Raw genomic sequence first — 26,443 nt, 5'->3', positions numbered from 1 at the left:
CCCAATTCAGGTTTAGACTGCCATGTGTAAACCATACGTACATGTTAGTCCAGGAAGGGAGAGCAGTAGGGATGGTCAGAGTACAGGAACGACAAACCAGGTACCAAGTGCCCATCACCTGCTGGCAGGTCGGGTATCAGGTGTTATGGAACACAAGATCCTCCGATATGCCTGGGCTCACCCTCAAATTACTCTGGATAGCTCTAGTTTCTTAAAGCTTTAAAGAAGAGCTTTTCCACGGGTCTTTCAACAGAGCTGGAATTATGTGAAAACTCCTGAGTAATTTTTTATGCACACATACAGCCAGCACAACTCTTGGCTATTGCTCCTGTCATACTACTGTGGAGTGACACTGAACATTCCTGTAACAGAAGCTATGCTACATAAATGCAGTAGGATGACATAATTCTGAGCTCAAGTTGATGGATTTTTCCATTTGCAAGATTTTGCATAGTAACTCCTGATTAATTTTGGATGTTGAAATTAATGAGTTTATCGAAATAACAAAAAGGAGTCAGGGCTCTTCTTGTTCAACATAGTGTTTTGTGTTTCTTCTAGGATAAAATTACTTTATAATCAATCATTTTAATGTATTTTCTATGGAAAGGACCTGCTGCCTTTACCCAGTAAAACAAAGATGCACTTCCCTGTAGCTGATGAGAACTGAAGGACAAGTGTCCCCCACTCTCTCTTGGTATCCCATGCAGATCCCAGAGCAAACATACAAGTTATTACTTTTCCAGTTCGGGGGAAAGTAGATTATTTAATACTAGGAATCCTACATAATCTGCTAAAAATTTACCCTGCCCTTTCTACCCACATGGATATTAAGATTGGCTAGAGAAGATCCTATGTTAGAGATGACGGCATTATGCTCACTGAACAACTGAAGAAAATACTGAATTCATCCAGGACTTCAGTTACATCACAGAAGGGATTCAATAAACATCACAGATAAATTATTACTTTTCAGTGAATTCAATACAAAATGCAAGCTACTAAGTAAATCAGGCAAAATATTAGAAGATTATGCAGAAAGATGTGTCTATGGACTGATCAGACAAGAGCAGAAATTGGCTCAGTACTAGTACGTATGACTGCAGCACACAAAACCTGCAAACTCAGTGGCAGGGTACCCATCACCACGTCTCTTCAAGGATTGGCTCAAAGACTTTTCAACCTTTCACCACCGCAACAAGAGTGACCTGCTCCATCTCTGATTCTGGAAATCCTGTGGCTGCCTGTACCACATAAGAGCCTTTGCTGGTGGAGATGTGGATTTAAAAGGCCTGAAGGAACTTTTACGATAATCTGGTCTGACTTCCTGCCTGGCACAGGCTGTAACACCTCACGCAGCAATTTCTTTACAAAGCACAAGAACTTGTAACTCTACTAGAAGATATTTCAGAAGGAGATCTAATCTTGATTTAATTACTCTAAGCGATCTACCACATTCCTTTCTAAGCATTTCCAATGGTTAATTACACCTATGGTATCGTATTTCACACGTGAACTCCTCTCGCTTATCTTGCTGTGTTTTTGTCTGTTGGAGCCCTATCCTATCTCCCTACACAGATATTTTTAGATACTAACCACATCACACCTCAGAATTCTCTTACCTGAGATAAATAGTTTGCCTGCTTGGCAAATCAAAACAGGGATTCCTGAATCCAACACAGAGCAGCTGCGGTGGTATTATAGATAGCTTTTGACTATAAAAGAGAAAAGTCAATTCAAGTGTGAGGGGAAGGCACTGAGCATCTTCTTTAACAAGCTTTTCCAGCTTTCATAGCAGTCACCCACTTGTAAGAGCTGGAAATTTGGGATAAATACCACTGCGATCTGCAGAGTTTCATTTTTAACTTAACCGATAAATTCTAGCTCAAACTGGATTGCTAGTTACTAAATACTAAAGTTAACTTATAAAGAAATAGATGGCTGATGGCAGGTGGTTTCCTATTACTTGTATGTCAAAATCACATAAAAATCCTGCTAACAGAATGACCCAGTACTTCTGCATGCACTGCCTAGGCAGAAATCCAGGAGTGAGCAGTATGTACCCAAAAATACTTCCAGTTGTGACTCTGGGAAACAAATGAGTAAATTTCCACTACTGCTGTCATGTTGTATTACTTAGGCATATTACTTAGACTTTTATATTCCTGTAGCATTCAGAGGCTCCACATAAAGCTCTCTTGTGTTAGCTGATCAACTACAAACAGAGCGAGCTTAATTCGTTTTTGCAACGTTTGCCCAGTTCTTGTATGACTGAATCCTGGTAAGGAGAAGAAGGCGGACTTGTGTCCTCCCTGGATCACAGACGCTGATGAGATCAGTGGACAAAGACTGCTCAGAACTAGAATTTCTCCTGGCATTTACTAAATCCCTGTACTACCCATGTGATTCCCAACACATTATAAAGTTCCTTAGTGTCCTTAGCCCTATTTCCAGAAGGGCTTTCAGCATCTTTCTGTCTCAGACATATTATATATGCACACACCTTTGTAACTGCAAATACATGCACATACTCTCCATGTACTAATACAAAGCAAGAATATGCAAAGCCAGATTGCCTGCTATTTACAACATCCCTTTAAAATTTTCCACAACAAAAAAATGTGATATGACACATCATTACTTTTTCACAACACTTCTGTTTTTTCCATTAATATTTCACATTTCTACTCACTTGTGGTTTCAAACAGTTTACATTTTGCATAGCTTAACTGATTTTTTTTTTAGCCTCCCTCTTCCCTATTCCAAGTATGCCCCTCTGCAAATCAAGAACACAGTTTATGTAGATGTATCAACTTTTACTGGTTTAAGATGTCAGCCAGTTTAAAAAACATTCCTTTTAATCACACTTCCATTTGGAAGGTGTTTGACTTGAAAGAGGTGCACAAAATCCAGCTAACAACTCTGCAACCTTTTACTGTAATCACTGATAAAAACCCAAACAGGCAAATATGGGAGGAAAGGAAAACAGTAACTAACACCACTTCCCTTTCTCAGTATCCTGTGAATGGCTATTAAAAATGAAACTATTACCTGTGACTGAAAAGTAATTATATATTTCTGTAATGCTCTGCACAGGTTCATACTGCAGCTGCCTGTCAGAACAACTTGCCATCATACACCTGGTTATGTTATCTGACATAGCTGCTTCCAGATAACACAGCATGTGAATGTCAGCACCCTCACTAGCAATAAAAGAAATAAAAAGATAAAAACCCCTTTTTTAACACCCCTTGCTTTTGGTAATGTATTGAAATACCTTCTGCCTTCTGCTTATCTAGCAGATGCATACAGAACCCATTTCCAGAATGCAGCCTGAATCATGTTATACAGAAGAGGAGGAAATATTCACTCCTAGAAGAGTTCACTCCTCCTCTACAGATACATTTATTTAACTATGTAACTCATAAACTCAACTCCCACTACCACATCTCAAAACCCAAAAATTTGCTACAAAGCTTATTTTATCAGCCAGCATATACTCTAATACTTCATTTTCAAACTGCAAAAATGTTCTCCTTGTGAGGATTTTAATTGACTGAGTAGTGAAAACTACAGAGTCTGCTGAAAAACAATTACCTGTAAATTCCTTACAGGCAAAAAGAAGCTTCCAAATCTATGCAGGTATCTTATTTTGATTAAAAGACCAAATAGTGATTTAGTAACAATAAAAAATGGTCAAATGTTGTTATGCTTATTCTGCAATACTGTCTACTTTCCTTTTTGTGCTTTGACATACTGACCCACACTATGTCTAGGATCCACTCTGAAATGCTGAGCATATTTGTTAAAAATTACTTCCAATTAACTTGAATATCTTACTAAAGTGGAATAAAAAAATCTTACCTTATTAGAGCTTCATTTTCTGTTCTTTCACTGAAAAGAGTAAAGAAATCTGTATTAAAGATTCATTTGGTAAAACACACTTCCTGAAGTTATTACTTTAGTTTCATTTTACAATTAAGACCGAAACTATGGGGTTCTTTTCACATAACTGAAATAAAATTCCATTACTTTTGAGAGTTAATAATTCTCAACATTCTGGAGTGGAGGCCTTTATTTATTTACTATCTTAACTAGCTGTTCTAAACAAACATTTCAAATGCTTTGGTAATATCAATATGAACAACTGATCCAGTCAATTCATCACCTAAACTGCAGGCTGATTACGCACATTTTATATGTCTATTTTCACTGCAAGCAGTGTTTTATAACCGGTATTTGTATTGATATTATTTTTATTGGACTTGATATTTTCTATTATAAGATAGATTGCATCGCAGTATGCCCGTTCAAAGAGTTTCCCAGTCTGGAAAGTTTTTTTTAAAAGCAGCTATTTTCTGCTCAATCCCAAAACAAGTAGGGTCAGTGGTGGTTGTAGAAGAATGAAAGCATCAAGCTATTTCATTAAAGATCTGCTTTAACTAAGCCATTTTAAATGGCACATTTGCCAATAGCTTACTGATGTACATCACAAAATACAAAAAAGCTTTACGACTATTCTGAAAAAGTTCCGTCATGACTCAGAACAATCAACGAATTTTGAGGCCTGCAAAAATATTAATTAGCCTTTCGTTTCTTTGTGACTTTTGTCAGTCCTTTACAACTGAGGAGAACTATTTGCACGCATCAGCATTATAACTGGGAATTGGATTCTGGTAACTCTGAAGTAAATGCGATTTTTTTGCCACTAATATATGCAAGAACAGAATCACGCTTTATCTTATTTCATTTTCTAAATTAGCACAATACACAGCATGAAATAGAAAACAAAAAGCCAAGTCTAACAAAATCTGACAATTATTAGTGGTATTTGCTGAAAAGCAGAGAAAATCATGCTGAGTCACAGGCAAAGCACCTCAACCTCTAGCACTTTCTGTACACTTCATTAGCCATCAGTCAGTATGGTTAGAAATTTACAGATGAAGGGAAACAAGGAGAGGTTCATCTTTGCCAAGGACAAATTCAAAGCTTGTCCTCAAAGCATGTGATCAGTGCAATGGCTGACAAGATGAATTCTCTGCTATACGATGAAAATACTGTGTTTTGGGGGACAGAGGGGTTAATAACAGAGTCTTCTAGCAATGCCTGCACATTTGTCAATCTAAGGGAAGCAAAGCCTAAGTGAATAGTGGAAGTTCCTCTTGCTTTAATTTAGAGTATGTTCACATGGTATTTTATAAGAGACCTATAAAAAAAGCCTATCTCAGAAATGGAACAGGTAAACTTAAAAAGATACATTCCTGAAGTGCAGAAATTCATTAGATTAACCATCCGTTGTGAGAAAAATCATGAGTTCTCATTATTATCAATCAGCTCATCAGAGCTGACATTTGCAATGCCTGGATTTCCCACAGCAGAGTATCTGCGCATATATACCTTTAAAGGAAGAGGAAAAACTACAGCATCATTGCATTATTTGGTAAAATATATAAAAACCTCATAGGTTTAATTTTCTACAGCTCTTTCTGATTATCAGCTATTAAAACATGCTTCAGCACCAGATTCCTTCACTTTACCTGTCTGGCTTTAAGTGTGGGTCACCCACAAGAGGTATCTTAAGAAAGGTTTTGTATGCAGGAATCAAGGGACAGAACTAGCAGGCATTGTATCACTGGATGCTAGGCAGGGTTTCAGTAGGATTGAGTGGGATTTATTACAACACGAGCCAAATCCTTCTTACTTTTCTCATGCAAAACACCCATTGAAGCTAGTCAGAGTGCAACTGAGGACATATTATGTCTCTGATTCTTTATTACTCACCTGTCCCAATACTACAGCGGTCCACAGCACAAAGTTTATGGGACCAGAATGGTTCTTTGTGGGAAGGGAAAGGAATATCTTACAGGATAGCCTCTTTTAACCACAAAGCAGGTACAGAGGCAAGTCTGAAGAAGACTAAAAGTCATCCTGGACTTGTGACAAGATCCACAGCTTTTGAAGTGAAGTATTTCTATGTTAGAAACACTCACAGCACAGGCTGCTTTGAAGCATATTTAACTCATCCTACATACTTTTAAAAGAAGAATGAAAGCTGACTTTGGCAGGGTTTATGACTCCCAGAAAAAAAAATTCTAGCATGCTTAAAGAAACAGTTTGCATAAGTTTCCCTTATCTGATCTAGCTGTTGATAACAGGACAAGCTATAATGATGGCCATGAGCACCTCCCATCATACATTCTCATAGGCTCTGCTGCCTGCCTAGCTTGGTGGTGTCAGTAGACACCAAGAGGTCCAAGAGGACCATGTTCTAGAGAAAGAAGGGCCCATTATTGTTCTCCATTAGGTAGCAGGAAGCTTCTCTATCTTCAGATCATCTGGCTTCTATCCAAGTGGAGATAACCTCCACCACAGTGTGCCCAAAAACACACTGGGTAAGTGAGGCTCTGTTTTCATGCTTAATGACCTCCTTGCTTAAATGGAAGAGAAGATCTCTACCAAAAAAAATAGAAGACATTTTCATGGCAATATTCAGATGTGTCATTTTTCTAAACATATGCCTCTTTGCAGTAAAAACTGTACTTGTTGCCAGTCATCAGATGTGTTAACTTTGGATGCACTCTGGAGGGATTCTAGCAGACTGTCTCAAAAGCACATCAATACAATTAAGTTAAACTAAGCAGACAACTGTCCACACTCAGTGACAAAAGGCTCCATAATTTCAACAAGGTAGTTACCATTATCCTTTCAATTCAGATACAAAACCAATCATAAATCTTTTTGCAAGCTCCACCTTTTTCAGAACAACTCCTTATGAATCAGTTTTGTAAATACTAAAACACTAAAAAGCCTACTGACAGGGATTGCTTTAACAATGTACTTTGCTACTGATGCTGTTCCTAAGTTTTCTTAAAGAAGACTCACCATCGACTCCAGTCGAACCACAGAAAACTAATACTGACAAACTGATTAGACAACAGAATAGATGTAAGTGAAAATTTCCTCCTTTACCAGACTTAGAAAATTGACTGCATGGAGTTGTACACATAAAAGGGTTCCTTTTTGTTTCAGTCATTATTATTTTATTTTTTCTGTCGCATGCTGCTTAGCAGAAATTGCAAAGCTAAAGATACAGCAATATATCTTGCCATTAACCAAAACATGGGTTTGATCCCTATAATGAATACACCCAAGTAGCTAAAACAAGTGATTTCCAAATGATTCAGCACTTATCCAGTACACAGTAGGAGAAAAGGCATCCGGGTGCACTTCACAAAATTTAGAACAAATTACATATTCTGCCTATGTCTTTGAACAGATACCATCTTAGGGATGAGGGTACTACTTTTCTTATTATACATAGATTATTACCCAACAAAATCCCATTCATCCTATTAAAAATTACTTTTAGGCTCCTGAAATCCATCACAGACGTGTTTATTTAGAAAGAAACAACTAGGGGGAAAATTATTTGAAGGTATTGAAAGATGCAAATCTATTCAGTCTTCTAGACAGATTCACCATCACCCCAGAATTTGTTTCAGTTTACTTCTGATGTTCAGAGGTCCACAAGGAGACTGACTGAGCAAACCAACTACAATTTCCTTTTTCACAAAAGATCGCAGAAAGCCAACCAGGCCTGGAAAAGCCACCCAGTTCTCATTCCATCAGAGCCAAGGAAGTAGAAAGAAAGGGGTGGGGGACCAAGAATCCTGACTAGGAGATAGATTTATTCCTGAAGCTGCTTCAGTAACTTTGGCTTTCGGTTCTGCTGTTTAGCAGCTCCCAGTAAGAATTAAAAGGAACGTCAGTGAAAAAAAACCTAAAACAAATAAAAACACAAACTTAAGGAAAAAAAAACCCACGACAGCAGGGAAAATCTCACTGACCTCCCTCAGCAAAGTTCTTCCTCGAGATGCAAGGAACTCTGCTGGCATAGAAACATAATTTAATTCTTCCTGCCCCACAAGTCTTGACTCAAGGCCATTTGATTTCACAGTTTCAGCACTTGCAGTAGTTAGCAAGTTGTGCCATGCACTATGTAGAGTGAAAAGCCATGACTGCGGCATGCCAAAGTCTAATCTGTGAGAGGCATTTCCATTTCTGAAACTCTACACAGTGTGCCTTGGATTGTTTGGTGCTTCCTTACGGAGAGTCAGTCTCTGCCAGTGCGGCGAGGCAGTAGATAGGCCTGTGTGCACAATCTAAACTCTGGGACCTACAGATGCATCCTGAGAATGTTTACTACCAGTACAATGTTAATTATAATTACCATGTGGGTATATGCTCTCTTCAGGATAAAAGGCTAGAAGATTGGACAGCAAAGACAAGATCATAGCTGGAAGGCAGAAAACACATAAAATAGTCCCACATAAAGCATATGTACAGATTAAAAATTAACCATCGTTGCCAAAAAACTGCATTTAACCCCACCCACAGCTATACATGCATACACATAACTGCCAACTGCAAGAGGAATATGTGGTCCATGCTCTGCTGCCCCACCGTCATGACCAGCCACAGAGCCACCATCTCACGTCTGTCCTTCTCCCCAGGGAAGTGCTGAATGTGCAGGCACATTATTCTTTCTTCACTCACCATTTATTATTGCTCTTGATGACTGGCTGTCATAGAAATCTTCAATGATTTTTTGGAAGCTAGTCCTCCTCCTGGGCCTAAGAAGTCTTAAATTTCAGCCAGGTAGCTTGACCCAACTGTTCAGAGGTAGAATAATGAGGAAACAAAAATCACCATTGCTACTGTTCTATGTTTGTTGAGACCATCCTAAAGAGCTAAAAACTCACAGCTGCTTTACTGAAAATGCTACAAATATGCTATCTGGAAGCTATTATCCTCTCCAGTAAATGGTGAGTTCACAGACCATAATATAGACCTGTTTCGCCAGCATTGCCATTACAATTCTCTGTTTTAATAAAGAATTAACAAGATTAAAATACACTTTGGCTAGTAGACCTTCAAGTTCTATTACAGTACAATTTATTTACATTATAAATCTTAATGTCACAATTTTCCTTCACTTAAAAAAGGACAGATAAATTAACTGACTTCTAAAATAAAAACTGTACCAAAAACAATTGTTTCAAATCCTCAAACTTATTTCTCTACTCTTTTTAAAAAATGTATTATTTGTGACATTAAAAGGAAAAGCTAATGTATTATTGTAATGTAGGTATTCACAGAATTCAGAACTAAGCAGGTCTCAGAAAAGGGCAGCTATTCTCTCTGTGCATAATATAAATCACATGCCCTAAACCCAAATATTTTCTCCCTCTGAAAGGTATTTAAGGATGTCATCTCTGTATGGCCCAGCCCAGTGCCACCAAAACCACAGCAATGTACATTTTAGTCAATGAGAAACTTTCCATTCACCTTAGGCTTGAAAACCTTGCCTAGGATCAAAAACCCAATTATGAAAGGCATCAGGATGTTGAAAACAAGCCTTCGCACATAGTTTTCAACTATCAATGTTCATCACTTTCTGAGTATCACCCAAAACTTCACAAAAAAATAAACAATAGTGAAATTGGACGGGAACCTTCAAACTTTAAATGCAACATATGAAGGTGGTGAAAAGGAAAGTTATGGGGACTCAGGGGGTATTCATCCCACATGTGTTTAACCATATACTACAGTTATTGGTGGAAATCACCACTTCTGAGACTGGTGGTGCAAATAGCACCCTGGAATTTTCTCCTCTCCTACTCCAGCTTACTGAAGAGGAACCCAGAGAGCAGACAAGCTGAGACAGTCAAAACAAGGTGAGACACTTCATCCTTAGATTAAGACTGCTTTACGCCAGATGCCTGATTTTAATCATTATCCATATGTCTGAGTAAGCATAAACTACATCAGAGATAAGACTTGGACCTTCAAACCCTGTATGAGGAAGCATGCATTTTTCTGCTTATAATCACCCCATTGACATGAGAACGATTATGGTTGTCTTAATTGTCCCTAGTTTGTCTTCTATGTAATGGCACAATTAAAAAGGCTAGTATCTTCAAGGACGAACATACAGTAAATATTGCTGTACGTTATTGAGTCCTGGAATAAAACACAATAGACTTTGCTATGTTATCTTTTCCAGGGTGCCAGTCCCAACCCAACACATCCTAGAGCTTAAAGCCTGGCTGCCTCCAACTCATGATACGTCCAGAACACATATTTTTCTCCCCAGCTTTTTATTATAACTAAGTTGGTGGTGCCATGTTCTGCTTGGGATGGTGGAAAACGACCATCATACCTGCACACTGGAATGCAGCTCTCATGGTAATTCCATCTAAAATAAAAGCAAAAAAGTTCTATGAAAGCAGAGCTTTAATACATGCATCTAATGGGGAAAAAAAATACAGTGAACTAGTCTGTAGTACGTTAACTGCTTTGATTTTAAGATCTTTTTTTGGTTACATTTCTTTCTTCTGTTTTGTTCTACCTGTACGGCACCTACCCTCATTTAAGTCCCACGTATAGCACATGTCCACTAAATTGTCCCAATGCAGTTCAGAACTGTGGCACAGACTGCATGATTTGAGGGAGGAGTAAGTCCTTAAGCTCTGCATACATTTTGAAAGCTATGAAAAATACCCTAAGAATAAATAAAATGGAAATCTGCCATTTGAAAGTCAGTGAAAGCAAGCTTAGAGAGAAGAGTAATTTCTTCTTTTTTATGGTAAAGATTTTAAGTAGTATTGTACAACAACACTGTATAATCATCATACCAACAATTCTGCTAGGAAGTGTTTTTCAAATGGCAGGTTTGGTTGCCTCTATAAGAAACAGACAATGAAAAAGAAACGGCTGTTTCCAAGAAGGACTTTGGAAAATGCCTCGCTATGTCCAGTATATACAGCAAATACCCATCTTCACTGCAGCACAGCTACGTTTAAGTAGTGTCTACAGCTGCCTAACTCATATTCATCATTTGTGGAGAGGTGGTGGTAAACACTGCTAGTGACAATGACATCATTTGCTAGCAATAACCAACTATGACTGAATTCAAAATATTGTTGAATCAAGATTTTCTGGCTAAGCTAACAGGATAAAAGCCTTAAGAAATGGTATTTGCTTTATTTTCTGGATCTAAGGTCAAGCATGCTCCAGGTTTTTCTGAAAGGTGGAACTGGGCTAAACTCCCATTAAGAGAAAAACTGACAGATTTAGACATTTGTTTAGTAACTATGTAGTAATGTATCAAAGCCAATCTGTTGCAATTGCCTTTTATGTTTATTTCTACCAAGGGAGATCAGAAAAAAAAATCTATCAAAATACTCAAATTCAAAACTGCAATCATGCACATTGAGAACTTCTGAATGCACAGCTAGCAGGAAAGGGGAAAGTGGCATTTCCTCCATTTTGGATGCCCCATAAAACAGGCTTCATTTACATTTCTGTATTTTTAGAAAGACAGTGGTATTTGCTTGTTTTCCCCCCCACCCCAGTACATTACAGACAATACTCAGCTGATGGGTTTATGAGGTATTTGCAGTTGTAACTCAAGAGACAAATCCTTTGTTATAAACAGAGAACAAATAGTGGGGATTTACAAAGCTCTAATTATACTGAGAGGGTTTATGCACAAGGATATATTAAAAGAAATGCTATATGGAAAACAATTTTTTCAAGAAATTCTCTGAGCATTGTCACCACTTACACTTTTATAACATTACCATGAAAGGGATTTTAAATGCATGTCATCCCTAAAGGATGCCTGCAGTCTCTGCCAAGCTGTCCTACATAGGCTGAAGTTGGTAGCATATACCTGGTTTGCAATTAGCAAATGATGATAAATGAGCAAACTTTGAGCCCAAAGCAATAAACCACACTAAAGGTTGATGATGTATTCCATCAACCAGCCAAACCATGTCAGCTGCAAATCTTGGCAGCGAAATGGGAGTAGAGACCAAAAGGTGGTGCCTGCAGTCCCTACCAGCCCACGCTGAGCAGCCGCACGGTTGCACGATGAGCATGAGCAGAACAACTGACTGATGAGCCCACTCCAGCTACAGATCAGGCCACCAGCACATGAACGACAATGCATCAGTTGAGTAATGCACCACCAAGGATGAAGACCATCTGGTCAAGAAAGGCACCTGGACACACAGGAGTGGGATGCCCTGACCCATGGTGGATGCAGCCAGTATTCTGGATCTCCTGTTTCACCAACAGCCTCCTGAGGACAGGTGCTCTCTGAACACCAGAGACCTGTGGCTGGCTGCATGGCATTCCCCAGGGGACCCGTATCAGTTACAGCTGTGTCTGAGGATGCTCTGAAGCAAACTGCCAGCCATCTTGTCTCAAGACTAGAGAAACGCAAAAGCAAAGATGATTTCAAGCATCGCACTGTCTGAATTAAAGAGGATGTTAGGTTTCACTTCAATATATTCCATGAGCAGAACATAGCTGAGAAGTTATTATACAGTATGGTACACATTCTTTGTTCAGTTATCAATGGCTACCACAATTTCTGTTCTTGTTAAGTCAGGAAGATTTCTACATCTCCTCACAGTAAAACACTGAGCTGGGAATCATAAAGTCAAAACATGTTGTATGAAGTTACCCTGAGATCCTTTTGATCCTACTGGCTTATTGTTAAACTAAAATGGGAGAATCTGACTTATTCAAGAAACTATAGTAAATAAAACTGGAATTACTTTCCCAAACCTCTTCTATAAGATCCTTTATTCATTATCATAGTTTAAATTTTGTAAATAATTCATTATTGATGGCAGTAACATGCAGAGTTAGGTACTGAATTTTTAAGATTACCCTTCAACACACTGAAACAGTTGCTTAGTGCTATATATGACAAAAAATCCACCAGTTTATTATTAATTGCTTTGATGGAGACAGGCACTACAATTAATTAGATCTTCAAGAGAAACCCACATCCAGTGCAACAGACGTCAATACCACGAGTAGTATGTCTCCCATGTAGAACCTTTTTTTTAATATATTAATTATAATGTTTTGACTTCTGGCACGGATCCCTGAACCAGACAGGGCTGCAGGAAGGCAGTGGGACAGGAATGTGCAGGCAGAAACAGAAGTGGTAAGAGGCACGTGCAGCACACCCATGGCGCAAGGGGGCTGAGTGGTCCTGATTTGACAGGAGGGAGGAACGGCTAGCATCACCTCCACTACACTTCCACGTCAGCGTAGAGCTGGTGATGAAAGGAGATGCTTAAAGCCCGCTGGTAGAGGAGAGGGGCAGAGAAGCAACCCGGAGAGAATATGGGGGAGAGGCAGAGCTTCACAGTCTTCCAGCCCGATCACTGCAATGTGTGTTTCCATGTCCATAGACAATATTAGACACAAAATATCCTACTTCCTCTGTTCTCTAATTTGTTCAGAAAAGTCTTTCATACTTGTTTTGCTTCCTGCTTATAAGGAAGGAACTCTCTTCTGCAAATGCATCAGAAGTACAGTATGACAAAGCAACTGAATATTGCAGCTAAGCCACGATGGAGCAGAAATCTGCATTTTTCATTATACAAACCAGAAGAGCTTTTGCTCCATATAGTATTTCAACATTGATTTTTTAATTTCAGGATCAATCTGTGACTTTTGTATTTGGGATTGGGCATATGGACTATGTAATGGAAAAGCTCTATAACTTATCTGAATCATTATTTTATTCTCCCATGGTTCCAATTGTTCATCGTTAATTAGATCCAGCCATAACATCTTATTGTGCAAAAGGCATACTCTGTTTTAATCAAAATCTTGGACGGCATTTTGGATGGCATCTTTAACAACTTGGACAGAGTATTTTGTGGTTTCCTCACTGACGAAGAATCAAAATTATTAACTATGAACATGTCTTCAACTGAATACTGACAGTTATTATCAGGTTATTTTAATGAACATCTGCCTGTTTCATGGAACCATTTTACATTTCCTTGCATTTTTTACCTGGTTTCTTCGCTCAAAACAATAACGAACTGTAAACCTGTCCCAAAGAATGCATCCATGGTGAACTCCTAAATAATTTTTTAATTTCTCATTTTATGCTATGCTGAAAGTGATGCTGTGAACACAAAAGATGACTGTGATAGTCTCATCTATTTGAAATCAGACCTTTTTATTTATGATGTTCAAATTATTTTCCCCATTGTTTTAGCAGTGAAAAGAAAGGGACAGAGTTTGGGAATGAAACACACCAACAAGCTTATGCTTAGGGACTGTCTTCCTAGATGTATTTTGGTGACACCATACTGATTATTGTCACAGGTATTTACTGTGGACAAAAATCTCAAAAATGTCTCCTTGGCAGGAATAAACACAGCACTCTGCTTTTTCCTAACGACATATAAATTGTCATTCAATGGCACTTTTGATTTTGGTGCTGCTGTTTTGAGAACCCTTGCTAGATTTTACATTTTGCTCTGTAAGATTTACATATTTCTTTTATGTCGGGCCACTCAGCAACTTCTTTCCTGCTGCCTCCCCCAGCTACAGCCCCGAGGAATCACAGACTGACAAACTGATGTCTGCTGTTGACTAACCACCTGTTTGTAGCAACTCCATCACCAACTAAAAGCAAAAAAGGAGAAATAACCACTAAATTAGTCAGTGTTGTAAGGACTGTAAAGAGAAAATTACAGGGGATCCTATTATCCAGCTAGAATTATCTAGAGTTTAGGAACCAAGATCATAATAGTTTATAGCTATGCAACTACACCATCTGCCTGACTGTAGCATACAAATTAGCAAAATCTAATACACTGTCTAGCCATCAGTTATTCCTGCTTGTCTTCCCTTTGCAAGAATACAGGCAATAATGCAATTGTTTTATAACAAATTACATAAATTATAATATCATCACATCACATTGTATTATGTAATTATAGACAGATGTAAAAATTTGTTTGCTTTTAATCTTCTAACTTTTTCAAATTGTGAAAAGCTTTCAATCACTGCCTGAAAGGTAATCTAATAACCTGTATTTGCACATACGAGTGGTTATTCTGGATGCCTGGACATTTTGCTGACAGACTGAAATGTCTTTAATGGAACCTAGTTTCCAGTAAGAACTGAATACCATCTTTCAGATGTTTTAGGTTATGCACTCTAAAATGGCCTTAGGCCAAATCATGTGGCACTTTTGAAAATTTAAGATCCTGTATCTAGTATCAAAAACCAGCAAAAAATAAATTCCTTAACTATTATCAGAGTAGCATCATAATTTGGAGAAAATGAAAAGCCCCCTTTCGTTGGTTTCTTTCCTAAAACAAAACAAAACACCACAGCAAAGATTTTCAACTGACAAGTTAAAAAAAAAAAACCACCACACAAGAATAAGCCTCCTTCTTAAATGGATGAAAAAGAAAATTTTAGATCTCCCACAAATTAAAAAATTTCTGCTTGTATTTTAGAAGAAAAATCAAAATAGCAGTAACAAAAGCTTGTCTACTTTTTTGACATGGTGGTACATATGCTACATCAGCCCATTTCAAGCACAGTGCCTCTTGGAGTTTAAACCAAACATCATATTTGTACCACTGAATATAAATGCTAAGGGCCAAAATCCCCAAAAATTTACCCAGCAAAACTATCATAAGTAGCAGTTTGCCCACAGAAGGCTTGAAGAATTGACATTTCAAAACTCTTAAATTCTGCTTTGCCCTGAGTTTATGTATGATTGCTTCTGTGAAAAGACACTGAAAAGCAGAGATGGGTGGGACAGCAGCCCACTTCCTTGTTGCACAACTTTTATATTCATAATTCCCAACAAGTTCTGTAGAATGACTGACAGACATACACTTTTGGGGGGAAAAAAAAATCAACACAGCTGAAATTGTGTTGTTTTAATGCTACAGCACAGAAGACAGCAGCTCTATATGCCAGCACAGCAGGAAACATACTCAACTGCTTTTAATAGACAAGAATTTAGTGCAACTAGTATAATCTGCAGTGGCATTTTCCCCTGTCTATTATGTAAGCTGAAAGCTAAACTTTTGCTTTTATACATTATATTGCCTATCTTCAACACAGTGCCTTATCAGCTTTCTCTCCATTTTTAAGATACTTTAGTAGCAAAAGAAGGGGGCCTTATCAGATTCTTTAGATTCCTTCTGAAACTGCTATTTTCTTCTGTTCTGTGTTTATGTTGCCACACAGACATCAATTCAGGCTTCAATAGGAACTGTTATTTGTTTAGTTAGCATGGCTCATACTCAATGTCTAACAACCTCTCTGAGAACTCTCCACAGAAAATAATTTAAAAGGTAAATAAAAATCCAGGAAATTCCACAAATAAAAGCTGGGATTTCAAAAATCAAGGATGGTCAATCCATTTTACCAGTTTCACTCCCTAACACCTCTTTTTCTAAATATCAGAAAGAAAGTGAAAAAGGAATGAAACGGGCAGTTAGAGACATCATCATTTTTATAACCCAGGCGCCATACAGAACGTGAGAATATCTACCTTTGCGGCAGCAATTAGCCTCGAAAAGATTTTCAAAATGGCATTCAGCAGCAGACTTAAACATATCAGGAACTGCTCACAGAAAGAGCAAAACAGATAATGACAGACCTGCTTTGGTAAAATATCAGTTTATAACTCCCAGATACTTAAATTAATAGTTAATTCTTTCCCAATCTTTCTGTCCATCTATCTACTGTTATCCAGCTCAGTGCTGCCACTGGGTAAACTGATATCTTAATCCTAACCCTTTCGAGATACGCAGTTCCGACAGACTGACTTGTTTTTAATATATTCTGATAGACAAATAAAGCACTCTAAGTGCCAGCAAGTCTGCATATTTAGGATTCAGTACTCAAAGAAGTGAGTGATTAAAATCTAGTGATTTTGCAAGACAAGTTCATAAGGGCTATAAATACAGCACATAGCATCAAAAGACCTCATCAGCCAGACATCTGAGTACCAGAAGGAGATCCAAGGCATAAAAGAAATCAAACCTTCAAAAACAATGTACCAAATTGATTAGGCAACACTGGAAGAATAAGTCTTACAGGAGACACTTTATTGTGTATATATGCCAAACATGTTTATGATTTCTCTTAAATTTCTATCTTGTACTATCCTGATAGTAACAGATAGCTCATGTCACGCCTGCCTTCCCACACCGAGTATCCCACAATAAACAACACTGCCTGCGTTAGACAGAATGTCCCTTCCAGGTACATATCACCTCCTGAAAGGGTACTAAAACTGTCCTACTCTGATGCTTTCAGAGCTGGATCATGGGCAGGAATATCTGACTTTCCCAATCTGAGGCATCAGCATACAGCATAGAAGCACCAACGGCGCTGCAGAGCTTGCCGGGCTACCTATGGGTGCAAGAGAGACACTGACCGCTCGACCAGCTCTGCAGACCATGAAGCAGCCGGGAAATTTAGCTCTCGAAGAAGAACTGCACATTTGCTGACCCATGCCGCTGATGTGGCCGTGTGCGCCTGACGGAAAGCTACCTCCGCGAGAAGCCTTCTGCAGGAGCACTGGGGCGGGTGTACGACAGCCGTGCTCGCTCAGCCAGCACCCCGCGGTGCCATACCTAGGCGGTGCCGATGCCCAGCTCTCCCCTGACACAAAACTCTCCCATAGACAGAGCAGAGCACACGCGTGTGCCTGTGAGCTTCCCAACCCCGGGACTGCAAGACAGTTTGGGAAAGCATCACACAAGGAGGACAGAAATCCATGAAACCGCTAACAAACTCACTCAGAAAACTCATGATGCTCATGCAGGGAGCAGTAATCAGAATTTCAAATATAAAATATACCATCTACCGCTATACCAGACAATGCTCTCCATCTCCCACTGAGACTGTGTACAGGGACTGAGAAGACTGCCTGTGCCCGCCAGCTGGAGAGGACTGCAAAACCAGCAACAGCCAATGCTCTGTCCTTTTTCAGGGAAAAAAACAACCTTAAGCTGTCTCAGCGCAAAGGGAATTTTTTCCTCATTACAGCACAAAAACTACAGGGGGGCTGTATTTCCATTTAGTTTTCTTTGGGTTTGCTGTCTTCTTTTACTTCAGACAGGTCTCAATCTAGTAAGGCTGAGAGCAATCTTGTATTTACCTGGCAGACCCCAGCTGTGGGTAACATCCTCACATCACAGTAACATTACTAACAGTTTTCCCTCTAATTATTTTTGCTCAATTTTCTATTCTCCAGGTCAAAAAGCAAGGAAGAGCTTCAAACACCTAACAAGGATGCCTCCTCCTAAAAAGAATTATCCAGAAAAACTGCAATTCAGAATTAATAAAGCCTCGGGTCTTTTCTACAGAGGCGTTTTAAGTCCTATAAGCAGAGGAGAGTTTTTAATTTATCACACAGCAGAAAGGGAAGGGCTTTCCATCAGGTGATTTTGAAATTCTTGGTCAAAGGTTAACTTGGTTTTTAACTTCAAAGTACAGAAAATCTTGGAGGCTGAAAGAATACAGGGGTAAGGGCTGCCCTGAAAGTAAAACTTTGGAGGGCACCTGAAAACAGGCAGTGAAGGCACATAAAGCTGCCTCCCATACTACACCTTTCCGTGCTCTTGGTTTCACAGACCGATCCTAAGAAGTGAAAAGGCAAAGTCCGTCTCAGAAAATTTAAAATATAACCAGATTTTTCTGGCCGGCAGCACCAAAGGAGGAAAGGCAGTTTCACTAATTAAGATTTGAACTTCTGCTTTGACTTCAGTTTTTCATGATGTTACTAGATATTTTAAAATATGGTACTCATTCATTGCAGGGTGCAGCACCCGCAGGGCAGTGAGTAATGGTTTTACTCTTGCTTCAGTACTGGCAGCAGCATGTTGGACTGGAAAATGAACCTCTATTTCCTATCTATTTTTATAATCAGTTTATCTATCATCTGCTGAATTCTTACCCCCATATGCACAATAGAAACAAAACATTTAAGTCTCAGTACTACGCTGAAATACATTCACAATGCTGCCATTGACTCAGACAGCTAACCAGCAACACTGACTTGTAACCGAGGACAGCATTTGGCCCCAAACAGTATGTCTGTAGTCTATATGAAAAATTCATGAACTAAATCTTTTCACTTTTTTTATAAATAGGAGATGAGAGAGTCATCACTTAGTCAGCCAGGCAATGATTAAAAAAATCTAAACCCAGGGTATAATTTTAAGGAAAGTAGCTGGTAATAGAGACAAAACAAACAGGATTGGACAGGATTAAGTTATTTTATTTTATGCCGTTTTTTTGCTTTCATTAATTGAAAAGTATAAAATACCAACCAAACATAGCAATGAGATATCAGACACAAAATAAAAATCTGTAGTATTATATGCCTGAGTATATTTTGCTGCAGCCCTGAAGTCATACATGTTATTGAATTTGCAAGCTTTCCTGTTTCTCTAAACACAAACCTTATTTTTGGTATTTTGTAACTAGCTTCATATTATGGGGTGATATTAGCTGTGGGGATGACAGCTGGCAGGAACTTCTGAACTAAAAAGTCTCTCCCTAACTGATACACATGAAGCTCTGTATTAGCTCTCACAAGATGCACTGTTTACTAAAGATGATTACCCGTAAGTAAATAATGAGTCATGATATCCTTAAAAAAGCAAACACACAGAGTTAAAGAATAATTTCTAACATGGGTAAACAGACAGCACTGGAAATTGAATCACTTACGTGCATTTTTCCTAATAAAGTGTTAAAAGCCAGAAAAGCTATAGAAAATAGCCATAATTCGATAGAAATATGTTAGAGGACCTGGGTAAGACTGTACCTCTTTTCATATGACTGTAAAGCACCATTTACAGACATACAAACAGGTAAATGCCGTCTTAAATATATGCAGGAACAAATGGAAGAGGTATTTTTATTTGGATGACACAAACACTCCATGGTAGTTCTCATTCTTGATGGGTCATTCAATGGACATGATACAAGCTTATTTTTCACAATCTCAATTCTGCTATCATACATCCCAGAGGAACTTCTGAAGCCTAACAGTTAACTTAGAAACGTATAAGGTAGCATTAGAAGTAAGATGCATATGGAAGTAGCAATAATGAAGGGGAGAGTACTTCACCACCTTCACTGATCATCTGGAGATGAATTCCCTATCAGTAAATTCTCAAAGTGCTAGCAAGCTGCCTGATAACACATAGTAGAAATGAGCAGTTTACCTGCATGTTATAACTACAGTGTTAGATTTGCAGTACTGCTTTCCTGCCTGATTGCCAGTATCCTTACAAACAATGCAGACCATTGAAATGCTACATATTGGCAATGTCCGTTCACAACATCATTCGTCTGTAAGGACTTTGCCTACAGCAGTCTGCTATCAGCCATTCTGCACAACCTCCCAGACACCTGTGAAGGCCCATCAGCAGTTTTAAAAGAAAAAATTAAATGGAAGCTAGTGATCCCTGTGACATCTCAGCAGCTGAGAGTGGTGGCTCTGGAGTGACAGCAAGAGTTAAAGATCATAAACATACTCTACTGTAACTGCTCCTTTTCATATAACCTTCTGAAATGTTTACTTGTAAGGACTAAAGCAGAACAACCTAAACAAAAAATAAAATATTTAAGGACAATAAGGAATTATGTGAAGATAGGAAAAACCATGCCCCTAACCTGCCTTCTTTGTGAACACCACTGTATTAGAAAAAGATCCAGATTGAAAGTTGAAATGGATGTTGTCCACACAACTGTGCTTTACTTGACATGCAACGTCTGAAATTAAGGAAGCCGGAATATATTTGAAAATTTCATGAGGATGAAACAGTCACGTTAGATTTCTTTGGGAAGTTGGAAAGAGCACTGAAGTTTTACCATGACACCACCATTCAAGGCTAGGTATGGCCACCATATTTTGGGGAGTGCTGCCCAGCTGAGGTACCAAGCAACTAAGGGAACATATACTAAACCTGGTAGTTCTGATGTGGAGACAGGGGTGCCTTTTCCCCTTTCTTCCGTGTATACTTTTCCTAGCATACCGGTCTTGAAATGTAATCTGTCGTGCTTTGACAAATCTACAACCTCTATATAGTTACTCACAGTTCAGTTTTTTGAGATTATGTGATTTTAAATCACAATTTTGTAAAAAATTGTTGTAACATTTTAAATAGCATTTTTTAGAGAAGAACCAGACAGCTAGTGAGATGGCCAACCACAGAATGGATCACACAACCTGTCCTACAAGTTTCTTAAATTACACACTTACACTTCTGAATCAGGGTCACATGTGCACATAACCTGCAATTCTATGAGGTACTCCTCATTTTTTGGCTGACAGAAGATCACTGAAAAGACACCAAGTAGCTTTAGCTGTCAATGATCGTAATAGAAAAAATGGCACTTCTTCCCCAACAGTCCTCAAAACTTAAAACACTACCATAAGGAAAAGAAAAAGGAAGGAAAGATGAGTGAAATTGGAGCACTTCAACTAGAATAAAGACCCTTTTAGGGCATTTTAACTGCCAGTCTGAAACTTAAAGGGAAAATAAAGTAAAATCTATAATGTCACATGGTGCTTACAAGATATACACCTGCATTAGGCAAATATAAAAAATCCTATTTTTGCTATATTTTGCTTTATATTATTGTGAATATTCAATTAAGAAAAAATATTACGCTAAAACAGGAAATACTGCAACGTAAGTATTTTCCTTTTTTCTTTTTATGATGTAAATGGTCCATATTCTCAACGTTGTTACACTAGAGTTATACTACGTCAAAGGCATTATTTAGTGTTCAAAACCAGAACATGTCACAACTATCAAAAATGATCATACAAGAGAGGACTTTAGTAGCTGTCTATCCCTCATTCTACCAAAGTTGTATCATTCCATATTATACAGCTGCTGGTGCTTTACCCAACTTAAATTCCTATCAAACACTTCCAAGGTGATAACACCATCACACAGGGAACAGTGCCATAGATCCATACCTTCTAATAAGTAGATCCCTTTGTTAAAATTAAAAAACCTCTTTCACTTTTTACAGTTACCATTTACAACTACTTTCAGACAATTCAGACACACGTCGCCAACAGACACCATTGTCATACACAGGCACCTTGCAGACTCTGCTAATGTCATTTTCCTTTCACTCCCTCTATTATTTTTCCAATTCCTCCCTGAACTCTCTTCCATTTAATCTCTTCTGGTTAGAAAAAATAATAAATACCCAGGCGTACACAAAAGGGAACACAGTGTTCTAGGACTGGGCTTATGTGAGCCTTAGGAAAACGGTACAAAGCTGAAAAGAGCTGGGATTGCCGTAGAGTGACGTCATGACCTCTGTTTACAGACATAAATTTTATCAGCAAAGCGACACTGTTCTGCATGACCTTGTATTGCTCAATTTTTTCTCCTTTTTTTAATTATTACTGTGCCTGTCTTTTCTTTACCAATTCAAGTTACTTCCTCCAATGTGATAACGGTCTAACCAAACATGTATTTCTCCTACACGTCCAAGCCGAAGACCCAATTTTACTGTCAACACAGCCAGATCAAAGCAGCTAACTTGTTATCGAAACATCAAGGCCAACACCCTAATAATGTCCCAATTTCTTATGTTAACCAAAGCGATAAAATTATTCTTAATTAACATAACCCGAATATAAGTGTTGACAGAAAATTACATTAATTGACTCAAAAATATAATGCATTTACTTACCAGAAATTCAGCTTCCGACCTACAAAATGTTCGAAAGATACCACAATGTGGAGTACAGAATCTTAATTCCGTAGGTCTTGTTATATTTGTTGAATTACATAATGTTGATTAGAAAACATTAGCTTGGATTAAAAAGAGAAGAGCATTAATTGCTTTAAATATTAATACCACTGGCTAACTGATATATAAAGGCATAAGGACTCTTATATTGAGTTTTTACAAACTTTTGCCAAGTTTTTCACAAAGATATCAGTAAACAAGAAATACAACAAAATTCACCAATGAGATTCCGCATTGCATCAGAAAAACCCCCAAGTGATACAGCAAAAGTCTGAAGAAAAACAAAGAGCATGGTGTAAATTTAATCCCTAAATCAAGACATTAGGCTTGCCATATATACAGATGCAGATAGCTGGGTATACTGATTCCAAATTTAGTACTGTAGATAAAATTATTTCTATCTCAAAAACACACTGTAAGCAGATCATTTTGCTCACAAAACTGCTGAACTTTGGAAAATAGTAAGCTTGTCTCACCTACCTTTATTTTTGCCTTTCCCATTTATCTGTCAGTAATAACCACTGAAGGCAATCTCATACTAAGTTCCATTTTGGAGTCCCAACCCTGATTTCAAACATTGCAGGAAGATGTGTATTTATTAAACATACATAATGTTGACTGAATTTCTAAAATCATTGTTGGGATCATAACTTTTACTTTCTGATATATCACTTCTGGGCACTACTTCAGGTCATAATCTTCCTTTGATACTCCCCGAGACTTTTTCACATGCAAATGAGACAGTAATTCCACCCCTTTGATATTATTAAAAAAGTAGCTTGTTCACTACTAGAAATATTATTAAAGAAAATACATCCAAGTAAATTAACAGTAAAGTATCACAAAGACTGCTGGCATCTGCTGGCTATAACCTAGTAGCTCAGATTTGCCATGCTGATACAGTATATAAAAGGAGTAACAACAGGCATCATTTTTTCTGACTCAGAAACGAACCATCCAAAAATACAAAAAGCATGCAACAAACATGAATCCCCAAAGATTACCCTCAATACAGATAAACTCAGCAAAAGTAAGCTTTTAAACTGTAACTTCTGATCTGCCCATCTGCTTTCCCCACTTAGCCCTGTTCTCCAGATGGGAAAACAGGTGAGGTCTTGACTTACTCATATGTCTCTCTGTAGTTTTGCCCACACCCTTCTTCCTGTTACACCATCACCCAAGTGTTGTGAAATTTGGGCCTCCTAACAGAGATTGCAGTTCTTAACCTTCACACAGCAATAGGTAAAGCTTAGTCCTATTCTATCCCATGCCTTGCAACATCTGCCAGGTTGAATCTCTCAAATTCCTCCTGCCTACTACTCTTTCTCGGTTTAAATGCTTGTTCTCTTAAAGAATTAAAAAATGACACTGAGGTTTTCACAATCCTAATTTGCAAATTGTTTCAAACTCTTTTAGATTAGATTACTTTCCAAAGCAAACACAGTAATACTATACTACTCTCGTTTCCCAAACACAGACTGGCTTACGACTGTGCAGGGCACACAATGCATTTGCCTCTTTCAGCTGCCCATGTTCACAAATGGCTTTCACTGACTTCAGATCTCTGCATCGGGATCTTCCACTTATCCAAAGCTATTTAAAGAAGCAAGACCTAAGGAAATACTGACAAGATTAGGCATGATCTATCAGGAAAACCTTAGCAACAAAACATTAAAAAAAAATTCAGACAGTAGATTTGATCTTGTAGATCTGGACTTAGGAGTGGTAAAGGTCTGCCTTTAAATATCTTTCTTGCACCATCAGTTAATTAATTCAGCTGCAGACTTATGATCATCAAAATGGACTACGGCTGCATCTAAACAGACATGTTTTGAAGAGACTGAGCTCAAGTTTTAACTTGGCTTGGAGGTGAACTTCACAAAGGGGAGTCCAAGCTTTTTGTCTTATTGCACGTTATGCTTGCCTGGACAGCAAGCAATCCACTTCCCCTTTGCCTTCTATCTCCAAGGTAAATTGCTGACAAGACCTCCTGCTAGTCCTCATAAGTTGAGGAAATAAAATATGTAAAAAATATTGAGAAATAGAAAGAGTTGAAAAGACATGGATTTGATGGATGGACCACTCGGTGGATAAGGAATTGGTTGGAAGGCCACACTCAAAGGGTTGCGGTCAATGGTTCAATGTCCGAGTGGAGACCGGTGACAAGTGGTGTCCCTCAAGGATCAGTACTGTTTAATATCTTTGTTGGCGATACAGATAGTGGGATGGAGTGCACCCTTGGCAAGTTTGCCGATGACACCAAGCCATGTGGTGTCGTTGATACGCTGGAGGGAAGGGATGTGCCATCCAGAGGGACCTGGACAGGCTGGAGAGGTGGGCCCAGGCCAACCTCATGAAGTTTAAGAAGGCCAACTGTAAGGTCCTGCACATGGGCTGGTGCAATCCCAAGCACAGACACATGCTGGGTAATGAGTGGATTGAGAACAGTACTGGGGAGAAGGACTTGGGCGTGTTGGTGGATGATAAGATCAACATGAGCCAACAGTGTGTGTTTGCAGCCCAAAAAGCCAACCAGATTCTGGGCTGCATCAAAAGAAGGGTGGTCAGTAGGTCAAGGGAGGTGATTCTGCCCCTCTACTCCACCCTCGTGAGACCCCACCTGGAGTCCTGTGTCCAGCTCTGAAGCCCCCAATACAAGAAGGATATAGAACTGTTAGAACGAGTCCAGAGGAGGGCTACCAAGATGATCAGAGGGCTGGAACACCTCTCCTATGAGGACAGGCTGAGAGACTTGGGCTTATTCAGCCTGGAAAAGAGAAGGCTCCGGGGAGTGGCCTTCCAGTACCTGAAGGGCACCTACAAGAAGGCTGGGGAAGGGCTTTTTACAAGGGACTGTAATGATAGGATGAGGGGTAATGGGTGGAAGCTGAGGGAGGGGAGGTTTAGATTAAATATAAGGAAGAAGTTTTTTACTGTGAGGGTGGTGAGGCACTGGAACAGGTTGTCCAAGGAGGTTGTGGATGCTCCATCCCTGGAAGTGTTCAGAGCCAGGCTGGATGGAGCCTTGAGCAACCTGGTCTAGTGGGAGGTGTCCCTGCCATAGCAGGGGGTTGGAACTAGATGATCTTTGAGGTCCCTTCCAACCCAAACCATTCTATGATTCTATGATTTTAGAAAAAAGGCAGCCTGCAGTCTTATTGCAAAACATGGGTTAAACTGATATGAACTTATATTACAGGCATGAATTTTCAGCTGCCATTTGTGGATGAACTTGACCTACGAGCAAACGTAAGAATATGTCTGGTACATGCCTTGGCTGCCAGCCAGTGTCCACACTGGTCCCCACAGGACTGCATCATGAGTGGGTGTAGTAGTAATGGGAGAGGGAAGACTGTCTGCTTGAGTTCAGGTTTTGTGGCTGCAATTCCACCACTTTCTTGCTTTCAGTACTTGGGTTTCTTGCTGGAGACACGCGTAACCCAAGAAAGAGACCTCTGGAAAAGCTCTGGGAGCCAAACCGGGCAGCAAAGGTCAAGGGAGAGGGGAGGGCAAGGGTTCATAAGAGTAGTTTGCTTATGTAAATTTTACTTTTTACACTTGCATTCCTATGAGCAAAGCATGATCAGAAAATGACTCCTGAACAGCAGCCAAGTCCTGGCTACTTTTTATGCCCCTATGACTCTTTCTATGGGACCAAAGGCAATGATCCTTACGTGCAAAGGTGAGAGCACAAATTCTGGTCCTAAGTTTTAAGTAAGCTCACAACTTCAATGTGTGCATGGAAAATGCATTTAGGGCACTTTTCAAAGTTACAGAGCAACTTAAGTTG

General features: G+C 38.9%; 1 protein-coding gene across 5 annotated transcripts in view; it reads right to left on the bottom strand.

The window, feature by feature from the left end:
• Window positions 1-26,443, bottom strand: part of THRB (thyroid hormone receptor beta) — a 175,326-nt gene that overhangs the window by 126,394 nt on the left and 22,489 nt on the right. For 2 of the 5 annotated variants that reach the window (XM_074861062.1, XM_074861053.1), the window contains exon 2: window positions 3,862-3,891. The exons of 1 other annotated variant lie outside the window; for it this stretch is intronic. The gene's annotated coding sequence lies outside the window, so the exon portion shown is untranslated. Of the gene's footprint in view, window positions 1-1,619; window positions 1,686-3,861; window positions 3,892-10,219; window positions 10,239-26,443 lie in introns of those variants that run through there. 2 more of the 5 variants (XM_074861069.1, XM_074861091.1) reach the window with 2 other exon arrangements.

This window comes from Strix uralensis, chromosome 1 (assembly GCF_047716275.1).
Source record: "Strix uralensis isolate ZFMK-TIS-50842 chromosome 1, bStrUra1, whole genome shotgun sequence".
NCBI classification, from domain to species: domain Eukaryota; kingdom Metazoa; phylum Chordata; class Aves; order Strigiformes; family Strigidae; genus Strix; species Strix uralensis.
The sequence above is the reverse complement of the archived record's forward strand: the minus strand, read 5'-3'. Positions and strand labels throughout refer to the sequence as shown.